The sequence below is a fragment of the Sarcophilus harrisii genome, chromosome 1, assembly GCF_902635505.1.
Source record: "Sarcophilus harrisii chromosome 1, mSarHar1.11, whole genome shotgun sequence".
NCBI lineage: Eukaryota > Metazoa > Chordata > Mammalia > Dasyuromorphia > Dasyuridae > Sarcophilus > Sarcophilus harrisii.
In genome coordinates, this window is record NC_045426.1 from 37,033,526 (window position 1) to 37,058,855 (window position 25,330).

Consider the following 25,330-nt stretch of genomic DNA (forward strand, 5'->3'; position numbering starts at 1 on the left):
GAAAGACAGATATAAAGGAATAAACAAATAAAAGTGCAAATATAAATACATAGCTGTCATTTTTCCACATAAAAAGGATGAAAAATACAAATTCTAAGCCAGGCACAATGATATGAAAACTTGGTTGTTCAGAGTGCATCTGGAAAGGACTGTGAGAGAAAAGTAAAATATATAACATATATTCTTATATACATATATACAGAAACATTTATAAATAATGTTGTATTATAAATAATGTATATATATACAAATTATATATATAATTATATATTATGTTTGGATATGTCTACATATATACTTGTTTATATATGCACATATATAAACACATAAATATTTGTAAATAATGTTATATATATTTATATACATATATTTTATATATAATTATATTATATTTGGATATGTCTACATATATGCATATTTATATATATGCACATATATAAAGACAGAAATATTTATAAATGTTATATATATATTTATATACATACATTTTATATATATAATTATATATTTAGATGACTGCATATATACATGTTTATATATAAACATATAAGTAATATATAATATTTATATACATATGTGTATGGATATTCTATCTACCCATCTATAACTTTACACATACATACACAAACAATATCCACCTCATTTTACAAATCAGGAAACCTCTATGGGGTCCAGAAGTTCAGTTACTCAGAAGGTACATTGAGAGAAGTCGAATTCAAACCCAGAACCTCTAAGTCCAAATCACAAGCCCTTTCCATTATGCATCCTGCCTCCTATCTTCTGGGTTTTTTGTAATTTTTCAATGTTAAAATAGAGCAAACCTTCCCCATCCCCAAACCTGCTTTATCCATCCAATTTCTCAATTCTATTGCAAAGTCTTGTTGTACAGTCATGTCTGATTCTTTGTGACCTCATGGACCATACTGTCATTACCATACAGTTCATGGAGTTTTCTTGCCAAAAATACTGGAGTAGTTTGCCTTCTCCAGTAGACTAAGGCAGAGGTTATAAGACTTGCCTAGGAATACACAGATACCAAGTGTCTGAGGCTGGATTGGAACTTGGGTTTTCCTGATACCAGGCCCAATTCTCTAAGCAGTGAACCATCTACATGCCCCATCCTGATCCTTCAAGATCAAAATCTTCAGCATCAAAATTTAAATCTGTCTTCTCAGCCCCTCACCCTACCAGCTGCCACATAATGTTAATTTCACATTATCTCTCTTCCTAGTATTAATCCTCTACTTTCTTACCCATGTTGCCATCACATGGGCTGTGCGCTCTTGAGCTCTCCTTATCCTGAACCACCATAATATTATAAAAGTGGCTTGCACTATTTTTTCCTAGAGTTCTTCAGATCCATCCAGGTCCTCCCATCTCACAGGCTATCCCACATACCCAGAATGATTTCTAAGTAGTATAAAAGCTCATTCAGATCTTAATGTCTTGAGTCTAACTATCTCATTTTACAGAAGAGGAAACTGAGGTCCAAATAAGATAAGTCACAGAGCTGACTTCAAATCTGATAGCCCTGCCACCACATCATGTTCCAACATCTTTAGACTCAAGGATGGTTCCCTTTGGATCTCTGTTTATGACATTATGATCTCCTGCCTGAGAAGGAGGGAAAGAGCCAGCACCTGAGCTCAGCTCCTGGGTAGAAGAATTCACACCTGCATGGGGAGATCCCAGTGAATTTCCTATTATCTTAATTTCTTGGCCTTGAAAGAAGAGCCTGTCTCATTTTTGCATCTGTTTCCCTAATAGTCAGGTGGCAGTCTGCCTACTGGGATTACCCCATGAATCCAAGTTCAAATATTTCAGATACTTAATAGTTGTATGACTCCAGGTAAGTCCTTTGCCTCAGTTCCCCAAGGTTTCCTCATCTGTAAATTGGAGATCATAATAGTACTTCCTTTTCTGTTTTTGTTGAGGCAATGGGGTTAAGAGATTTGCCCAATAGCTTATAAATGTCAAGTTATCTGAGGATAGATTTGTATTTAGTCCTCCTAGCTCCTGAATCAGAACTCTATTCACAGTACCACATAGCTGCCCTTTGCCATGTGGTTCTTGTGAGGATTGAAGGAAAGATTTTATTTTTTGCAAATTTTCATGTGCTACATGAATATTAGATTTATTATTAATCCAACCTAGAATGTTTATAGATCAATTCTTGCTCATATTCATTTGATGAATTTTTTTCTCATTTGTCAAAGCCTGGAGTGGGTTTAACCTTCGTGATAAAAGGTTTCTCCAACACCCCAACCTTCTACTCCTAAAGTGATCAGTCCTTATTAATGTTTTTGAAGAATGCTTTCTTTGGTGCCCACCACTGTACAAAATGCAACTAATAGTGAATTACCTTTGTTTGTTTGTACATCTCTGTACCTCATCACCACCCAGACACCCACTAATTTATAAAATCATAGAGGGCAGGAGTTTTTCTGTTCACCTTGGTATCCCCTAAACCTGACAAAAGTACTTGTACATAAGACCCACATAATGAGTTTTTATTGACTTGGATTTGTTGTTGAAGAAAGAGGACAAAGAAAATGAAGAAACTAGAAATCAATGAACTTGAGCTTCCCATGGGCCATTACTTGAAACAAGATAAATGATGAAATGTTCATTTATTACATCATAAAAAGGCTATTTTGAACCAGATCCAAGGCTAAATTTGTAAAACTGCAATGCAGTTTAATATTCTTGTGTCTATTAAGAAGCAACCTATAGAATGATATCATATCACAAATGTTTATCATGGATTCAGTGTCTATGTATTTGATCTGTATATCAATATTGGAAATGATTTTTGAAAGCACAGAAAAGGTATGACACTGATTAAAATATATGTTAGCATGGTCAGATGGAATACAAGCATGACTATGAATTAAAATTAGAATAGAAGAGATATGCATGTGTGCAAAGGCAATAATTCATATAACTGAATTGATATTATGTTGAGTGTTTTTTTACCCTATTTGTGACATTAATAAATGTCACATTTGTGACTTTTAATAAATGTTGGTTGATTTTCTAATTGCCCTAGATCATCTCACTGCATTGTACAGTAAAGTTGCACTGGTCTTTGTGCCCACCCCCATTTCAATCCCGTTACCCTAAGCCTAATTATTGGAATATGATCTGTTTATCTATGAGTATTGCTTTATTACTGTACAAGAACCCTTGGTGTATGAACACCTAGATGCTTAATAAATACTTTACTGACTGATATTCCTACTTAGTGTTTATGATAGATATTCTGATAGATATATCTACACATGCATACATATCTATATTGAACTATATATATAGACAGAGACAGACAGACATACAGATAGATATGTTATTGTTTCCTTGAACAGAATGTAAACCTGAGGGCAGGAACTGTATCTTTTTTGTCTCTATAACCCCAACCCCTAGCATTAGTGTCTGGCACACTGTAGGCACTTAATAAATGATTGTTTTCTCTTAACTGATTGAGTGATTATGATCTCAAATGTCCCCTACAGTTAAAAATCTGGGTTCTGATTTAAGTAGGGGTCTAACAAAAGTCTGCTGATCCTCCTAATTTAATTAGTAGAGGTTAATCATCAAGGGCTCATCCCAGGTGTGTTTTTTCCCCCAGCCATAGGAGCTCACAAAGGTTATCTAATGATTCAGAGTGGTTCCTTTCTGTATGAAGACAGAACATTCATATCACTGAAATCAGAGATCCATGAAACAAAAGTGCACATTTGTGTATATATGTATATACATAATATGTAGCATACTGCAAAATAGCTTGCCTATAATTACTAATTCATACGATTTTTTTGTGTGTAAAAGATCATATGAAATAATAATTCTTGCTTATTGTAGCATATTCTTTCCAGTATCTATTATTTTAATACGAAATCCTTTGTACCTCACTTTTCTAGTTTTCAAAATATGTTTAACAAGCTGAAAAACAACCCATTAAAAGGTACTAAAAATAATTTGCATTTGTGAGTATCTTTAGATTTAAAGGAAATAAACCGAAAAACCTTTAGATCTTTTAGTACTAAATCTTAAGGCAAAAAAAAATTAAAAAGATAATCATTCTTCAAAATGCTACAAGACTATCCTAGACTAATTCATTTTCGGCTGGTGTAGGGAAGTTACACACACTTCCCCTTCCCCCATTCCCAAAACATCTAACTTTAGTGATAGCTCTGCTTAACAATTGTATTCGGGAAAATTCCAGTGGCTGTTCTGACTGTAAATCTCTAGGGTAACATGCAAGGATTAGGCTGCATTAATAGGTTCAGAAGGACTGGCTAGATAAGGAAAATGATGTATTTCTCTTAAAGTAAAGAAAAATACTTAAAACCATAATATAATGGAAGTGCAGGAACCGATCAAAATGTAAGGTGAATATAATCTCTTTATGTACTTGGTAGGTAGCACATGTTGATGAAAATATCCAATATTTCTATTGATTACAAATGAGGAAAGTTAGATCGTCTAAAGCTGGGGGATTATTAAGTATTTTTCTTAAGAGTAAAACACTTATTGGTAAGATGTTCAATAGCAGTAAATTCCTAGGTGTGTGTGTGTGTGTGTTTAACATTCTAAATAATCCTTGTTATGACTGGAATAAAAACTTTTTTTGGCAGATAAAAATATGACATTAATTATTTAGATCAGTGATTTTGAAGTGCTGTTTTACTTGTTTACCAAAAAAAAAAAATCTAATTACCAAGATTGTACTCAGTAGAAAAATAAAATCTGGTTACCAAGAGATTTTATGTATACATTCAACACACTATAAAAATTAAGTAAATAACATTATTTTACAAGCCAATAACAGAAATAAAATGTTTCCAGAACTTCCCCCACAAATATACCATAGTCCAAAGTGAAAGAAATCCGACCCAGACGAATACTTCTCCAGATTCTTCCAAGTCCTTTTCAGATTTGTGACTCAGGGTACAGAAATGACTTTGGGCTTTGAAATGATGTCCCATCAGAAAATAAGTTTTGACAAGTTCAGTGTGGGAAAAGCTTCAAATATGACTCTAGCTGTAGACTATTTCTGCTTGTCAAGGATCACTTTAGCTATATAAAAACAAACCTCACCAACAGACTGAATCCTGGGTACTATTCATTTTTACTCATTCATTCATCTGTTTATTTATCTTTTTTTATTTACTTATTTAATTCTGGTCATGAAAAAATTTAAATATAAAAGTGAACCTTGGACTTATATAGTCATCTATTTCTTCAGTTATTATAGAAGAGTAACAGAAAGGGAAGAAGAAAGTACTCAGAATGATAGGATTTCGAACCTAACTACAAATAGCAACATTAGCTCTGTAAAATGTGAGATTTTCTTCCAACAAAGAGAAGACACAGAATGGTAGGAACTGAATCATATGAATTGTGACATTTTCATTACAAGCAAAACAAGAAGATAAGTGGAAGTAGAAGCTAAATTGAAAGATCCTTCAGAGATTCTCCTTGGAGAGACAAGTAAAAGGAGTTGGTGGAATTGGTTTTATCATGTGTCTAGAAACAATCACTTCCTGGGACACATGGGCATCTTGTATTTCAGTAATCTTGATAAATATTTACAAAAAATAGACCACCATGAAATAAATGCAACTCTGTGGCAGAGGAGGAGGCAAATTTTATAAATATATTGCTAAGACCATCCTACTTAAATTAACTTACATTTCAGTATGAACATGGGCAGAAGGGAAGATAGTAAAGACTATGATTGAAATTGTAAATCAATAGAAAAAATAAAAAAGGTCACAGGTATGGAACATGACCCAGAGTCCCCACATCTATACATCACAAATATCTTTTTTCCAAGAAAATTATGGAGGGACATTAATTATATAATGACCATAAAACAACATTGCTAATGAAACATTACCTCCTAACATAAAAGGAACAACTGGTTAGCAATGAAAAAGTCATGTCTTAATTAGCTATTTGTGTACAGTAAGACCCTCAACATTTATTAGAAGGAACATTCATTTCAACACAAAATTAGAAGAATAAAAATGAGAACATTTAATTGAGTCAATTTCAATCTTCTCAATTTAAAGAGCTCAATGAGAAAATGAGAGAAAAATAAAAGAACAAGTATCAACAGGGAATAACACAGTTTCCTAAAGATATTTAACTAGCCTAAGTCAAGTCTTATAATAAGTAGATCAAAATAATATAGAAATCACTTAAGTCAGCACTCAAAATATATTGGTATCTTGAGGATGTCATTCTATAGAAAATAATTCTTACATTTGGACTTTGTGCTAGTTATCCAGCACACTATTACAGAGAAGGGCAAAACGTTTTAAAAATGTAAAGTTTTATGGTAAAGGAGAATTATGAGTAATATTTCCTCACAAAACAAAAAGAAACTATTGAGGGGGGTGATTAAATTTATAAATAGCTTAGCAAAAGAACCAATTAACAAAAAAAAATCTAGAAAGACTTTAAGTGATCAAACTTAAGTTAAGAAAAAACAAACAAACATGAAAAGTTAAGGAAATAATCTGTCAATATTCTTACAAGAAAGTATTTTTACTGCCAGTGAGAGTGAAATCAGGAAACATTTGGACTCTTCTTTCACAGTACCCAATGTGCTAAATGGAACACTGGAAACAACACTGAAGAAAACAAAACCAAAATTGTGATGACTTCCTCAGTTTTACAAAATCTTTCTGAGAATAAATTATAAATGTATCAATTAATTCCATAGGAGAAACAAAATAAACTATATTAACAGAAAGATTTGGTGACCAGGCAAGTAAATAAGTATAACCAATAGCATAACCACATGTCCCACAGATAGCCACACAATACCATGCAATATAAACAAAACAAAACAAAACAAAACAAAAAATTCCTCATATTGTCAGGTGAACCCCTTTTAATGATTTAGAAAAGGATATGGACAGGATGTACTTAGGCTAAGATGGAGCAGAAAGGCTACTAATTATAACATATTTTAGTGAGGTCATAGAGGGGGTTAAAGTAGCAGGATACTTTTCCCAATCTCAAGATGATGAATGCTTCATCACTTAATTTAGGAGAATGAAATGAAGGATGGCAAGACAACACAGCGGAAAGATTGTTGGATTTGGAGATGACTTGGGTTTACATAACAGGCAAGCTCCCTAATCTTCAGTAACCTCAGTTTTCTTATCTATAAAACCTGAGCTTGTTGGATTGAAAGGCTTCCAAGGTCTCTTCCAGTTCTAAATCGGTGATCTATCAATGCATCACTCAAAAGTCACCGTTGTATACCAGCAAAGATCATACAAATAACTTACTGATATTTTTGAAGCAATTTCTTTTACCCCAGCAAGACATTTTCATAAAGAAGCTTATCACAGAGACAGACTATAGCTTCTGAGGCATGAGAATTGAACACATATATAATTTCATTAATTCATTAAATGAGAATAATCTAGTAAACATGATTTGCAATGGCTCTACGTGTATAAACTATTTCCAATATGTATTATTCATATACATATACTTATATGTACATCTTTTGAAAAATCTTAAAGCACTCTCAATTAGGGACAGCTGGGTGGTCAGTGAAGTGCTGGGGCCTGACAGGAAGATTCACCTTCCAGAGTTCAATCCTGATCTCAGACACTTAGCAAGCCACTAACCATCTTTACTTCAGTTTCCTCATGAACTAAGGTAAAATGAGATGGAGAAGTAAGAAAATTAATTCATTTGAACCTTTACTTTCTTCCAATAAATATTAATCAATATGATAGATTCATAATGAAGTTTTGTATACAAGGCCCTGGAGCTATGAGCTGCAAATTCTAAGTTCATTTCCTTAACTCTAGGTAGGTAATTAAATACCCCCACCCTTGTTTTCACTTGGTCATGGTGACCACTCCCAATGTACCAGGGATCACTACTACATGGAAAGTTCCCCAACATATTTCTATACCTCTGAACCAATCTCTTGTCAAACAGGAGCAGATGACCATCTTATGACCACTTAAGTAACTGACTGTGATAGATGGTACCATTAATTCTTGCCCAAATTGAGAAGAAGACTGTTCATCTTGTGTGGAGATATTCCTTATTTCACCCGACTTGTGACTCTGTTAACATATTATTTTGCTTATTCAATGCAATTATTCTGTTTTTGATATAGTTATCTTGGAACGAATGGACACATCTTGCTCTTTAAAAATAGGGCCCTGGAAAGAGGAGGCATCTAAGATTGTGAGGAAGATGTGAGGTCCATTTCATTGGCAGGAATATGAACCCTTTAATAAAGTGCCATTAGCCTAGAGTTCTGCCTCAGTCTCTTTTAGTATAGATGGGATAATTTTAATTCCCATAGAAGGAAATGGCAAACTAATCCAGTATCTTTGTCAAGAAAACTCCAATGGGATCACAAAAAATTGGACTCACCAGAGAAACAAACATCTCATAGTCAATTAACAATATCCACAAGATATCTGTCAGCTAATTTTAGAAATAACCAATTAAGCTCCAGAAAACATTATTACATATACTATAATCATAATCAACAGTCATTTATTAAGTATGTACTACGTGCCAATGACCAGAGAGACAAAGAATGGGGAAACAACACAGTTATTTTGATGCAAGAATATAATTTGTGACTCCTAATTCTGTTTTCCTCCAACTTAGTAGCCCAAGTAGACCAGAAGTTTATCCTGATTTCAAAGTCCCAAATATTTTTTTCTCAGCATAATACATTTTAAAAGTGTATATATTTTCCAACAAATTGCAACTAAACTCTGCCTGGCTTTGGCATCCCTCTGTAATCTATTTTCACCCTGTACTGTTCTCTCATGTGTTCTGTCCATTCTCATGAGGCAGCTTTCTCCTTAGCCAGAACTTTTTTTTCTTCAAACCTGTGTGTTCTCATTTCCCTACTATTCTGAATGACATTCCCTCTATTCCCTCCACCTGGAATGATTTCTTTTTCCCCTTACATGATCCTATGGATCTTCACTCAAGCCCCACTTCAAAAGCAAGCTTTTGCCAACAAACCTGGATTTCACTTACCCTTTTTCTAAATTCCCATACAAAGCATCATTTTTGGAGATGGTTAAACATTTGATTATATCATATCTTGAGCTATTTACTAATTGGTTCATCTGTATTCACTGTTTACTATAAGTTCCATGAGGTTAGGGATCATTTTTCCAATTTCCTTTTAATCCTTCAAAATGCTTGGGAAAAAAAAAATAAGTGTGTATGTACACAGACACACATGCATATATATTATGTCATTATTTGAACCTGAAAATATCTCCAAAAGATGGATAACAGATTTATAATGTTCTCAATTTTAAAATAAAATAGAGCTCTTTAGTGAAGTGGCTTTTCCAGATCATATAGCTAACAGAGGTCAGATGTGGGATTCAAATTCATCTTACTCACTTCAAAGCTAATTCAACTACACCATTCTTCCTGTCACTGATACTAACAGGCAAGAGTTGTATGTACATATTGAACAAAACCAGCAAAGGAAATATTTGGTTTAGAGGGAACAGTGCCTAAAGTTTCAAGAGAAGAGAGTAAATTCACACCTATCCTAAAGTCCTGCTGTTAGAATAGATGTTTCTCTCTCTCTTTGCAGAGCTGCCTCCCTTCTCTGACATGGCTATGTGGACCTAATTGCTTTTCTGGATTTCAAATTTCCCTATGCAAGATGTCAAATGAGTTTGCACCTCATGCCAACATATCTCTCAGCAGGGGCGTGACTATCTTTAAAACACTACATGCTTCATGTTAACACTACTCTTGCTTGGGCTCCTAGTCAATTATTTAGGAATCTTTGAAAAACATGACTTTTGTCGTATTGTTCTCTCCCCCTCCTCCAGAACTACATGGCGAAATACCCCCTTAGAAATACAACATATCTTACACAGACATTACTAGTTCTCTCTGCCTAGCTTCCTATCTCCCTCTCTCTCTCCTTCCTTCCCTCCTCTCTCTATCTCTTCTCTCCCTCTCTCTTCCAATCTCTCTCTCTCTCTCTCTCTCTCTCTCTCTCTCTCTCTCTCTCTCTCTCTCTCTTTCTTTCTCCCCCTCCCCCTCATCCCTCATCCCTCTCCCTCTCGCTCTCTCTCTCCCTCTCTCTCTCTTCACACACACACACACACACACACACGCGCGCGGGCACACACACTATTATGTTATTGAATGAAGGATCTTGTCTTCTGAATTCTTTAATCTCCATCACATTATGTATATTTTTTAATGAAACAAAAAGAAAGGAGGAAAGGGAAAGAAAAAGAAGGAAGAAGGGAAGGAAAAGGAAGGAAGTGGTCTGGAGGAAAGTACACATTTTGTTTTATTGCAGTCCTCCATTTCATCCAATTAAAGTTTGTAAATGGTACTTCCCTGAGGATGTTGTGATATATTATCACTTTCCCACAAACCCTAGCTGAAATGTTAATTAGTATCCCATTAGTATCTCTCTCTCTCTCCCTCTCCCTCCCTCTCTCTCTCCCCCTCCCTTTCCCTCTCTTTCTCTCTCCCTCCCTCTCTCTCTCAAAACACTACATGCTTCCATGTTATGGAAGAGAGAGAGAGAGAGACAGAGAGAGACAGAGAGAGAGAGAGAGAGAGAGAGAGAGAGAGAGAGAGAGAGAGAGAGAGAGAGAGAGATTTTTTTCCCTGGTAGAAAACACTGACAGATTTTTTTTCTTTCAATTCATCTCAATAAGACCAGATGAAAACTGTCACCAAATAGTAGCTTTAATGAAAAGACAAGCAGCACTGAACAGAGGAGAATATCTTCTGTATGCTTCTTGATTTTTTTTTCTGGTCAAACAAATGAGATAACTACATTCTGGCTGAAATGCAAGGGAGGGGGGCTTCCATGCTGTTACCCTTGTTTGTACACACCAGGTGAAGGCAAGTGTATAGAAGTGTTGTTCCAGCAGTTTCACACATGACCAGCATTTAAATGAGAGGATAAGGAACAAAAGGTACAGGCTGCTTCCTAGAAATGCAGTTAACAAACGAATCCCAGTTCTCTGGGCAATCAGGAAGAGGTCAGCCATCCAGTCAACATTTATGGAGAAGCTTCTATATTTAGGTGTTTAGGGGGATAGAGAAAAGAAATAAAAGGTAAGAGTCTTTCATCTACTTCTTATTATAGTTAGGGGAAACCCAAGATATAGACATAAGAGAGATATAAGATGTCCTCCCCCCAAACATTAGTTTACGTAATTATGAAAGGAAAGCACTGACCAAAAGCAAACAGCTATTAAAGAGGGAAAAGATCTGTAGTCAGTGGAATAGCAGTAGCTCAATAAAAGATGAAATGACTTCAATATGATGACATCAACCGAATGTAATATTGGAAAACCTAAGAAGGAAATGTTGACAATGATATATTTCTTTGTCATAAAAGAATATACACACATTAGATGAGGAAATCAACATCAGTTTCTACAAATAACAGAGATCTTCCCAGGAGTGGCTTACTTCAATAAATGGAATATTAGGTCGAGAGAATACAAAAAAAGATACCCCACCTGTTTGCCTATGCAACAATATAAATGTGAAGTCTTTACTGAATTTCAATCAGAAAGAAAACGATTTCCTCTCTTTATAAGCAACAGGCTATTTTAATCATCCATTTGCCTACAAGGGAATAAGCTATAAAGCTTGAGGCATTAGGGAATCTTTTTAAATAGGACAATATACTTCATTTGGTTATAATAAACTGTAAAGACATCGAAAGGAAGGAATTTTGAACTTGGTGAAGACTTAAAAGAAACAGTAGTACATAAACTACTTAAAGGTAGGAAATGTTATTCATGTTTTATTTTATTTCGAATCTTTTCTTTTCTAATGTCTAACACATAGGGAGCTTACAAATTTATACAAATTTTTCATCTTAGACAGTTGTCTAGAGCACAAAGGTTAAATGAATTGTAGGTTTCCTAACCAGTAAAGATTAGAATCCAGTCTCCCCAGCTCTGAGATCAGCATTAAGTACTATGCATGAGGATTTTTGCCCTGTCAACAGTAGGTGCTTAATAAATGTTTGCTGAATGAATTAAATTAAATCTAATGTCTTCCTATAAAAGGCAAAGCATGATTCAAAACCATAAGATCACACATCTATGGATAGAGGGTGTCAACTTGAACTATTCATTCTATAGATAAAGAAATTAAGGCCCTGAGAGGTTTTACAGATCATCAATGTCAGAGAAAGAATGGAAATGCAACTGAAACCTATGCAAATGTCATCAGATACAAATCATGCTTTAGCTCTAACTACTTTTGTGACAAGCAAATCATTTGTCTCTTTGCCTTCCAAACTCACTTTCTCCATTTGTAAAAGAAAGAGTTTGAGCTAGAAGGCAACTGAGTTTCCTTTAGCTCAAGTGATGATGAAAAAAGAAAGAAATCTGTAATCCACAACTTGAAACTTTCTTACTATGTTATACTTGTACTATACTTGGAGAGACTGAGAAAGTTCTAATGTATAACTCAGGATCAGGGATCTAGAAGGAAATGGACATTAGAGGTCACCTGGTCAAATTAACTCATTTTAAAGAAGAGGACTGTTTACCATCTTAAGGAAGAATAAGGGACTGGAGGTAGGGAGGAGGAGAGAGATGGAGGAAGAAAATTTGGATTTAATACTTTTTTAAATGACTGTTAAAATTTGTCTTTACATAAAAGTGATAAAAATAAAATTATTAAAATTAAAAAAATTAAAGATGAAGGAAATAAGTTCATAAGGGTTCAATGCAATAGCTAAATCTGAAAAAATAATAAGAAGGTAAGATGGAATTAGATCCAAAGTTCTCTTCCTCCAGAGCCAATGTTCTTTCCAAGAACATTCACTTGGCAATAATACCAAGATGCCTCCAATAGATTTGTTTTTAAAGGAAATTAATTGATGTATTTTGAACAGTGCCCATAAAAGCCATTTCCAAAGTAGAGGATATTAACAATTCCATAGAACCATAAGTTTTTATTGTAGAGAAAGGCATTTGCTCCACAAAGTAAATTCTTTATTAATTTTTATAAATTATAATTACAGACACACATATGCTAATTGATACTTTGTAATAGACATTAATAATTGTATTAAATTAAAGTAAAAAAAACTATCAGTTTTTTTTAAATTTTTTACTCTGTAAAAAACGTTTTGTATACTGTATAAAAAAATACAGTGTAAAACATCAGAGTTAGTCTCAGAGGATGGTTAGGTGACCCAGTGGACAGGATGCCAGGGCTGAAATAGGGAAGACCTGAGTTTAAATATGACCTCAGACATTTACTAGTTGTGTGATTCTAGGCAAGTCACTTAACCTCAATCAGCCTCAGTTTCCTCATCTATAAAATGGGAATAATAATAGCTGCAAAATACCCCACACACCATGATTGTTGTGAGTATCAAGTAAATGAATATTTGGAAAATGGTTAGCATAGTGCCTAGCACATGGTATGTGCTATATAAATGTTAGCTGCTAGCCATGTAACAATTAAAAAGATCCTGTGTCTCCTATATTCTATTTGTAAAACAACTTTGAAGTAATACAAGAGATAAGCCTTACAAAAAAAAGAAATATGTTTAATAGATTTCAGCTTGAAGAAGAAATTACAGAATGACTGTAGGAGCATAAAGAAATGTGCTATAGATGTAATAAAGAACAACTAAGTAGTGCAGAGTGATGGCCCTGGAGTCAAGAAAACTCTTGAGTGGAAACACTCCCAACAATTCAATCTTAATTGTGGACCAAAGATGTAGTAATTCTATAACTCAATACACAGGAGAAAGGAAAAGAAAGAGAGAAACATCATCTGAACAAGAAAAACTAAATAACTGATAGATCACCAAATACAGATCTTAAACAATCTCATCTCAGAAATATAATTTGAATAAGCTACAAAAGAATTGGAAAAAAAAATATCTGGTGAAGGCTCTAACTCCAATAGATTTACAAGAGACCTCCATCAAACTTGCAAGGACAGTCAGGGATTAATCCCATAATTGCATTGATAGAGAGGCCTCCCAGATGAGGAAACTTCTTCTAGCAAGTTTTAGAAAATGACCTAGAACAGTGAAGTCAAACTCACTTATAAACAGAGGCCATGAAAATGTACATATGGATCCCTGTGTACCATACATCAAATCAGAAAACCACATATTCATAGTCTATGTTTTATTGAATTTTTATTTTATTTAAAAATTTTCCCAGTACATTGTAATCTGGCTCAATGTTTTAATCTGATCAGCAAATAGCAGAAATAACAGGCTCCCAACTTGGAGCCAGGAAGATTGGGTCAAAATTCTGCCTTAGAATCTTACTAGCTATCAATTTATCTCTCTCAGCTTCAGCTTCCTCATCTATAAAATGAGAGCTTGTCTCCTTAGCTTCTCAGGTCTGTTCCCATTCAAAATCTATGATTCCATACTTGCAGGCAGTGTCTGCACTTGAATACAAATCTTCTGGGCACTGAGGCTAAGATTCTAGTGATTTAAAAAATAAAATAAGTAAATAAACTCCTAAATTTTGAATAGTATTCATCAGTGACAATACTCTATTACTCTTTCAGCATATAGCTTGGATTAGGTATTACAAGTATAGTTGTCTCATGAAAATATCAGACAAAGTTCTTCCTTTCTTAATTTTTAGGAGTATTTAATTTTCCAAACACATTCAAAGATAGTTTTCAACATTCACCTTTGCAAAACCTTGTGTTCCAAATGTTTTCCTTCCCTCCACTTTCCCTATCCCCCTCTCTCTTCCCTTCCCAAGACAGCATGTAATCCAATATGTTGATGTGCAATTCTTCTAAACATATTTCCATATTTGTCATGCTATGCAAGAAAAATCAAATCAACAGAAAAAAATGCCTTCCTCAATTTTTAAGAGTAATTTATTTAGTATAGCTATTTTATCTAAATCAATATATGGCCCACAAAAATTTGAGTTTGATGCTATTGTTCTAAGAAATAATGATAATGATGAATGAAGGAAGGAAAAATCTTATAGGAAGTAATAGAGTAAAATAATCAGAACCAAGAAAACAATAAACACAATAATTGTGCTAATGGTAATAGAGAAATGGCAACAAACCAGCTAAAATGAAAAGCTGTAAAAAGGACCAAATCTATCCTCAAAGAGAAAACATCTTCCACTCATTCCTTTGAAAAGGTAGGAGACCATGCATATGGTACACTGTATAAAACAGTAGGCTCTTCAATTATGTTGGCCTGCTTTACTCAACTTTCCCCATCTCCATGGTTTTCTGGGAGATTAGTCAGGAAGTTAGATAGTTAGATTAGTTAGGAAGTTAGAAGCTAGATTAGTTAGAGACAAGTTAGGAAGGATATATTTAGGGGTGTGTCAGTTAATATTTTACAGCAAGCTCTTCAGAAAAACAAAACAAAACAAAACAAAAAACCCTGCACAACTTTTGTCTGAAGATCATTTAACTTTAGTTGACATCTTTAACATTTTCTCCTTTATTTTCTTGCAATTAAGAAAACAATAAATGAAGTTTTGATTTAGTGGTAGTGTTTGCTGATTTCTAAAGTATAATGCTCACACTGAAAATTTAACCATTAATGGGTTGGGTGGTCTTCAGCACCACTTGAACCAGGATGAATTGGGAAATGTAGGTTATCTGGGGGGAAAAAATTCAATAAAAATATATTTTAGCATTTTTTCTTAGTTTTTAAATGTTTTATTTTTAACTTTTAAAAAAATTCTGAGCTCTAAATTCTCTTCTTCCCACTCACATAAAAGGAAAAAATATATTAATTATACATGTAAAATTGTGCGAAACATATTTTCATATTAGCTAGATGAAAAAATTATGTTTCACTTTTTACTCAGAGTTCAAGAATTATCTTTCTCTAGGTAGACAGCATTTTTCATTGTCAGTCTTTATAATTTTCTTGGATCAAAGTATCTGTCTTTCACACTTGATCATCATTAAAACATTGCTCTTACTGTATACAGTATAATATATATTGTAATCTCTGGGTCCTACTCATTTTATTCTTCATCAACTCATATAGTTCTTCCAGGATCTTGCTCATCATTTCTTTTAGCACAGTAATCTTCCCTAAAAATCATATGCCAAAATTAATTTAGTTATTCTCAAACTGATGGTTGTTGCTGTTGTTCAGTTGTGTCCAACTCTTCTTGATCCCAAATGGGTTTTCTTGGAAAAGACACTGGAGTAGTTTGCTATTTTCTACTTTAGGGGATTAAGATGAAGAAGAGGTTAAGTGACTTGGCCAGAGTGACATAGCTGATGAGATTGAGACCATAAATGAACTCAACTCTTACTGAGCCAGTGCATTTAGGGTTAGAGCTGGGCACCTACCTGCCTCCAAATGGTAGGTATTCCCTCAATGTCCAATTTTTTTGCCATTATAAAAAGAAATATTTTAAACACATATGTCCTTTCCTTCTTTTCATTGATCTTGGGATACAGATTTGATAACTGGTATTTCTGGGTCAAAGAGGAGACACAGTTTTATAGACCTTTTGACACAGTTCCAAATTGTTCACTAGAATGGTTGAGCCAATTTGCAATTCCATTAATAGTGCATTAATGCAATGCTTCTTATATATCTTCTTCAGTATTTGTCAGTTTTATTTCTGTCATTTCAACCAATATGATAGATAGGAGGTAATACCACAGTTTTTTAATTTGCATTTTTCTAATCAATAGATACTTAAAGTATTTTGTCATGAATGTTTCTTCTGAAAACTACCTCATCATATCCTTTGACCATTTAGTAACTGGACAATATTTTTATTTTTATAAACTTAACTCAGATCCTTGTATATTTCAGAATTGAGGCCTTTAAAAGAGAAGCTTGTAAAAGTTTTTTTTTTAAACATTAATTCTCTGAATATGGTACCTTTGAGCAAATTCTAACTTCTGTCATAATCTTTTTAATTAGCTCCATTTTTTACTTTTCCTTTGTCTGAGATCCTGATTGTTACCCTGCCTTTTTTACTTCAGCTGAAACATAATAGATTCTGCTCTAGCCCCTTATTTTAATTCTCTCTGTGTTTCTGTTTCAATATATTTCTTTCAAACAACATATTGTTAAATTCTGGTTTCTATTCCATTCTGATATCTGCTTTTGTTTTATGGGTGAGTCCTACCCCTTCACATTCACAGTTATGATTAATAATTATACATTGCCCTCCATCTTATTGTCTTCTGTTTTCCTTCCTCTTTCTTTTTATGCTGTCAACCTCTCCTATTTCCATGCCCAGAAATGTATATATGTATATGGGGGGGAGGGGATCTATTATTCCTTCTTTGAACCAATTCTCAATGAGAATAAGCTTCAAGCATTGCAATCCACCTCCCTCATCTTCTGCTCCAATGTAAAAAATATTTCCTTGCATGCCTCTTTTATGTGAGATAATTTCCCCCATTTTACCTCTCTCTTTTCTCTTCTTCAACCTCATCCCACTTTCTCACCATTTCATTTTTTTGGACATCATCCCAAGTATCTATGTCCTCTAACTGCCTTAATAATGATAAAGTTTTTAAGAGTTAAATGTATCATCTTCTTATAAAAAGTGTAAACATTTTAAGTTTTTTTAAGTCCCTTGTGACTTTTCTTTCTCCAATACCTTTTTATATTTCTCTTGAGTCTTATGTTTGACTATCAGCTTTTTTTTTTTTTTTTACTTAACTTTGGTCTTTTCATCTAGAATGCTCAAAAGTTCTATATTCATTAAATGCCCATTCCCTCTCACCCCATAATGATTATACTCAGTTTTTCTGGATGAGTTATTCTTGGTTGTGATTCTAATTCCTTTGCTTTCCATAATAACTTACCCCAAGTCTTTATTCCTTTACTGTGGAAGCTGTTATATCTTGTGTGATCTTTACTGTAGCTTCATTATGTCTAACTGATTTCTTTCAGGCTGTTTGAAATATTTTCTCCTTGACATTAAAGTTCTGGAGTTTGGAGATAGTATTTCTAAGAGTTTCATTTTGGGATCTCTTTCAGGAAGTGATTGGTACATTCTTTCCAATTCTATTTTATCTTCTGGGGCTAAGATAACAGGGAAGTTTTCTTCTGTAATTTCTTAAAATATGATTTCTAGGCTCTTTTATTTCTTCTAAACTTGGCATTCACATAGTTCAATAATTCTTAAATCATCTCTTCAAGTTCAATTTCTAAGTAAGACATTTTCCTCATTATATAGTTCACATTTTCTTCTATTTTTTCCCCATTCTTTTGATTTTATTTTATTATTCCTGGAGATCTCACAGAGTAATTACCTTCCACTTGTCAAATTCTAATTTGTAAAGAATTATTTATTTCAATGAGATTTTGTATCTCTTTTTCTACTTGGCCAATTTGCTTTTATGGAATTCTTTTCTTCAGTGAATTTTTGTGTCTCTTTTACCATTAGAGCAATTCTGTTTGGGGGTTATTATTTTCTTTAGTATGTTTTGTTTTTCTTTTAACAAGATGTAAATTTTTTCATAATTTTCTCAAATCATTGTAATTTTTTCCCTATTTTTTCTCTATCCTCTTATCTCTTTCTTTAACTCTTCTGGGAATTCTTTTGAGGCTTGTGTCCAATTTGCTTTTTTTTTTCTCTGAGACTTTGCTTGTAGCTGTTTTCACATTATTTTCTGAGTTTGTTTCTTGATCTTCCCTGACACTACAGTATCTTTTTATGGCCAGATTCTTCTGTTCTTTTTGTTGTCATAGATGCTAGCCTTCCTCTATATCCTAGAACTCTGACCAGATTCCCTGTTCCTTATAGGTGCAAGTGCTAGTTCTTCTCTTTGCCCTGGAACTGCAACCAAAGCTCAGGCTACCTTGTGACCTACCACAAGTATTCCTCTCTGCCTGGAACTATGACTACCAATGCTAATGGATAACCAAACTAAACAGTGTCCAGTCCTACTCCTAATATCATGACAAGGTCTCCTATAATCTTTTTTCTGACCACTTGTTCAATCTTCTTATAACATATGGACTGAGAGCTTCTAACACTGTTGCAAATTACTACCGTAGCCATCTTCAAGGTCTACCACTTATGCCATATGTATGGTAGTCTGGCTCCTACCCTGGTATCACAGAACTCTTTTGCTGACCTTTTATTTTGTCTAAGGCTAGAAAAATATGTCTTGCTATACCACTTCAGAATTTGATTTGACATGCCATTTTAAAGTTGTTCAGAGAGAACTGTTGGGTGAATTCAGCTAGACTCTTGTTCTCTACTCTACTATCTTGGCTCTGCCTCAATAAATAAATAAATATTGAAGACAAGAAAGATTAATTTTACATTCTTGCAGAAATGGGTGTCTAGGTTAGTAGACATATCTTTGAAACTCCAAAGCCAGCATTTTATTTCCTATCCTTAAACTCTTGATTCCTCATTAATTGGATATTACAGAAGTTAGGGACCTGAATCTCCACCCTTCATTACATAGCCTGTCCTTGCCCCCAAGGAGCTTATTCTAGAAGGAGGAAGGTAATAGAAGAGGGCTAAAAGTAAAGAGCAAAAGATTCTAAAAATATATATTTTAAAAGATGTTTTAAGTTATAGGCTAAAAAACAGCTGTAAATGGGGGTAGAAAAATCCAAGAAAATAATGCAGAGATAATTCCTGATCTTTTCTAATTTTAAAGGAAATACACTAGATTCCTCTTGAACGATATTCCATCATTTTCTTGAGATTACATCATAGTGATATTGGAAAAATTCATGTAGAAGATACTCAGGCAAATGGCTACATAAGCTGATAAGTACTGTACTGTAAATCTGAAGAATCAGTCAAGTTCCTGAGGTTTCAGGTTTCTGTCAAATGGGAATTTGCTAGATCTTAACTCTTGGATTCCATTTCTCTATGATCTCATGGATGTTGAAAGATTATAAAGTTTCATGACTGGTGTTTTACAGAGATGATGGCTACTTGTTCCCTTTTCCCCCAAGCAAAAAGGAATATATTTTCAAATTATACACTTTGAGTTATTTCAATCAAAATCTCCAGGATGGAAGCAATTTCCTATGATAGATACATCACTGTAAAGTCAATAATATAATCCTAAAAAGAGAACTACTTTGAATTTTTAAAACTAAAACAAATTTTGTTTTGTTTTGCTTTTGTAAGAGTGAGTATAGATAGAACTTGACTCATTGTTAGGAAGACCTAGGTGCAAATTCTGTTTCTGATAGAAATTGATTGTGTGATCCCTCAACAAGCCACGCAATATCTATAATATTCCAAGAAAATTCTTTGAGATTTTGAATAACAAAACAACAAAAAAAAATATCATAGATGTGGGAAATATTATGTGACAGGTTGCAGGTTATAGCATCATAAGCAAGGGGGATAATGTAATCACCTGGAAATTGGGGATAAGTGGTTAGCAACAACTCCTCCTTCCATTCTGTTACTGAGAAATGTTCATTGTTTGAGTCCACCTACAAGGACACATTAGTAACTGTGGACCAGACTCCCTCATGTCCATTTGAATCTTCCAAGAATAACAGATTTCCTTGAGGCAAAAACAGAGTAGTGATTTGCAGAACTGAACTTTTAAATATATTCAGAGAAAATGAGTGATTTATAGAGAGGCTGAGTTTTCAAAACTTAAATAAGAAAAATGAAACATGAGTTTCAAAAATGTCTGCAATGATATAGAGTAAAATCAATAACCAAAAAAAGATTTTCCCAATTCTCAATACCAATGAAATAACACATGGATCAAAAAAATATTAAAAAGAAAAAAAAAAGAAATGTCTCCTTGTGTACACATATCAGATCATTGTCCTCAACCACTGAACCTATTGGATATCCAGTGCATAACAAAACTAAAATCAGTAATTGCATGTAAGTGATATTTAAATATCTTGTACTAGAACTAGAATCTTTCCATACATCCAGTTTGAACTGAATTAAAAATTCAATTATAACCAAGGGGGGGAAAATAAACAAACACGAAAACTGAAAAGAAAAAGAGTGAAAAAAAAATCAGCTTGATCAGATCGATTTCTATGTGAAAGTTCATATTTCATAAAATGAAAAGGATTTCTGGGAGCTTTCAGAAGTGAAGATATACCAGTTAGAAAAATCTTCATTTTCGATAAGTGTAACATGTAGAGAGGCACGTAAGAGCCAAGAGTCTCATTTTTAGATTATACATCTTGGAGGGATTTAAAGATGATTGAGAATGTGAATTATACCACCTCACAAAATCACACTCTCCAAAACTTGTTTTTTAGTTGTGAGCTCAAAAATAAATAAATATTGCCTGGAGATGGAGAACAGCTCAAGGCATCATGACAGTAAAAGATCTTCCACTGTAAATTTTAGGACAAATTTTCAGTAAGAACTAACATTTCTCCCCTCCCCCAGCCAATTCTATATTTTTGAGCCTTGGATGGTGATAATCTAGCTTTCATGGAAGAACTGACATTTTATCTAATCTTCCATATTCGGAGAACCATGGAGGATTTAGAGCTGAAACTCATCAAGGAGTTCATATAGGGGGTGTATGTGTGTCTATGGATTTATATTTCATTCTGCAGGGGAGGCAACTGAGATCCAGGAAAATTGAAACAAAGTAATGAACATCAGAATTAAAAAGGAAAAAAACCCCAAAACTTTAAGTATAAAGAAAGGTTATTATAAGTTATTGTTGTTGTTGTTGTTGTTTTACTGCAGTGAGATATTGATTAGGTAAAATTTCACTTTAATCCTAGTTAAAGAAGAGGTTGTAGGAGAAGCATATCAGGAAAGCTCAAGACTACACTGCCACAGAAGAATGGACCTTAACCCCCTTTCAGTTTTCTACTTTTTACCAAGAGGATCCAGCCTTTTCCCTCCCTACCATTATTTTCTAGTTCTCTCAGAATGCTCTCTTCCCCATCACTAAAAGTATTTATTATTTATAATAGATATAGCTATATCAAATTCTTAATCTCTAAATAACACAAAGTGAAAAGTTCTCAAAGAAATCAACATGATTAATTATATATCATCCCTGCTCTTTTATCTGCTACTGGAATTATCCCAAAGATGCTTTCATTTAACTTACCAATGATGCCCTTGTGTCTCAATACTTTGATTCAATTATGCAAAGCAATCATTGCATTCACCTATGCAATAATCCATGGAACATTAAGCATAAAAGTGTGATGATAAGACAGTGACTTGTCTCAGTTTTTCTATCTCAACTCAATTAAATAAAAGATATGGAGGATAAAAACAACTATTTTTTTGTATTATTCTCTAAAGTTTACAAATCACTTGAAATTTTATAAATCAGCAAATCTATCTTGTGTGGGCATGTGGTAAGTAATTAGAAAATCATTCCAACTCCAGGTACGTGATGACAGAGAGCTATTTTTCCATGGTAGGAAATTACTCCTGTAGCATTTCTCTATTAAAACAAACCTCAATGATCTCATTAACCAAACCAATTTTTTTTCAGTAGCACAAGACACATAACCATATATCTAGAATGTTCTTACGGCATAAAACCAACGGTCTGAGAAAGTGCTCAGGCATAGTCATGGTTTCAATAGCAGCATATCATCATATTCCTTTGGATTTATCAAAACGAAATTTTCTTTTTGATTTAAACAAAAAGTATGAATACTTGATGAAAGTTTTATTCCTCATGAAGCATGAATGGGTAAAGATGTATCAAGTTTTTAAAGTAAAATATGTTTTTAGATCATCAGAGCAGAACAGCTTTGAACTTCATCAAAGTCACTTATGTTCAAAGATGAAATTTACTACTAAGTTATGAGAAATCACGCTGCCTTGAGCTGTTCATTGAGAGAGGTTCTCACCGATTATACTATGACAATTTAGCTAATTAGGCCTTGGTAATTTTTCTTTTGCAGAAACACCCAGTTAATCTAGGACCTGGACTCCTAGGTATTTTAACATTTGTTTAAACTTCAACTCTTTCCAACTAATTCTATTCAACCTTCCTACTACTACTGAGTACAATGTATTAGACTAAGAAAGCTATAAACATAATTTTCCAAAGCTATAAAGTCAATGTTTATCCACTACTGAGGAAAGCTAATTGACTTTTAAAGACATAAATAATGAAGAAAAATATTGAAATAATAGAAAATGGTTTGCTGTACAACTTAATGAGAATCCCAACATCGCATACAAATAAATACTTATTATATATCCACTTTTACTTGATAGTAGCAATTTTTTAAGAATATAAAGTATTACTTTGGTATGCTTTAATGGCCATATGCAAGCAGCTCCCATAGTTTGGTCACAGAATTATAGATTTGAAGCTAGAAAGATTTGGTGTTCTCCAGTCACCAAGTTCAATCCCCTCATTTTACAGATGATGATATTGAATCCTAGGGAGGTCGAAATTTGGCCAAGGCCATCCTGGTGTTAAGTACCACTTGGAGTATTTGAAAAGAGGTCCAATGACACCAGAATCATTTCCCTTTCTTCTATATCATATTGACAGATTGGTTTGGGCAAACTTACAACTAACTAGTAAATAAAGAGACTGATGATAATTGTAAAAGCAAACTTAAGCCTTCAATGTTGTTGTTGAGTAAGACTTTTGTGTCTCTTCTAAGATTTAGATTTGCAAGATAAGTACAATGATTATTACCCCATGCCCTAGTCTTCAGCTTCTCTCCTCTACTGATTCTTTCCCTGTTAAGACTTCTCCATTCATAAATATATGAATAAATGAACCTCAATAGATGCTACTTACTATCCTTGCTAGATATGATACTATATCTTCATTTCTTAGTTAAATTGCTAATTACACATACTTTGTTCTCTGTCTCATTACTTTCTTTTGCAATCTGGCTTTCTACTTCATCATATAATTGAATGTACTCTCTACAAAGTTACAACAATCTCTTAGTTGTCAAAGCTACTGATCTTTTCCCAACTGTCATCTCCGTTCTTCTTCTTCAAAGGTTCTGTTTCTCTTTCACTCCACAGAACAGTATGCCCCCATTTTCCCTATTCTTGATTTTCAGCTTCCTTTTGTAAGTTATTTCCCTCCAAAAGATTCTAAGATTTTTGAGGACAGAAATATTATCTTTTTCTTATTTATATTCCCAGCACTTAGCACAATACCTGGCATAAACTTGTTTTCCAGTCATTTTCAGTCATGTCAGTCTCTTCCTGAACCCATTTGAGGTTTTCTTAGCAAAGACACTGGAATGGTTTGTCAAATCCTTCTCCAGTTCACTTTACAGATGAGGAAACTGAGGCAAATAGTGGTTAAGTGGCTTGCCCAATGTTGCACAGCTAATAAGTGTCTGAGGCTAGATTTGAATTCAGGATGATGAATCTTCCTGACTTCAGGCCTGGTATTCTAAACTGCCCCATCATGATGTATATATTTAATACAATAATAATGATGATAATAAGTGCTAAAATAAATACTGAAATGAATTGAAACTTTATTTCTTTACCCTTCTGCAGCATTTGGTATTATCTACTTTTCAAATGGAAACAAAGTTCCTCTCTGAGTTTTCACACACTTAACTATAATATATCCTCCTACCTCTATATAAGTGCTTTTTCTCAGTCTTTTTTGCTGGATCTTAAGCCATATGTCCACTTTAAGTTTATTCTAAGACTCTGTTCTGGATCACTTTTCTTTTCTTTCTATATCATCTGTCTGGTCATCTTATCTCTCATGTATTTAATTATCATCCCCAGCAGAAGACTCCCAGATATGTAGACCCTAGTCCTAGAATCTCTCCTAATCTCCACCATCTCCAACTATCTACTGGATATTTCAAACTACATTTCCATAGGCATTTGAAACAAATATTTAAAAAATAGAACTCATTATCTTTTGTTCCAAAACATTCTCCTTTTCTGAACAACCCTATCACATATCTACGCAAAACCTGAGAGGTCAAAAAAAAAAAAAAAAACCCTATTGTGCTAAAGAGAAGGATTTTAAGGTCATATTAAGATAACTGGGGAATCATTCCTTACAAGTAACTAAAATACTTTTTTAGTACCAGGATAATAAACCTCATTTCTACTTTCTATCTCCCACTTTATTCTTTTCCTTCCTATCTTTAATTACACTAAACTTATTTTATCACTTTTGCTTATATATATTTATTGTTCTCTAATAATTTCTTCCCTGTAGTTTTGTTCTCTTGACCTGATCACAAACACTGCCATGTCTTCAAATGCATCTAGGAGAATATTTAGTACTTTTTAATTTCTTTGAATTCCTTTAAATTCCAATAAAGTGTAAGATTCTTGAAGGAAGGGCAACTGTCTTATTTGGGTTTTTATTTGCCTGGTGTCCAACACATTTTCTGACACAT

At 33.7% G+C, this 25,330-nt stretch overlaps 1 protein-coding gene across 1 annotated transcript in view; it reads right to left on the minus strand.

The window, feature by feature from the left end:
* LOC100914366 (contactin-3) overlaps nucleotides 1-25,330 on the minus strand; it is a 399,985-nt gene that overhangs the window by 188,470 nt on the left and 186,185 nt on the right. The gene's annotated exons all lie outside the window — the stretch shown is intronic.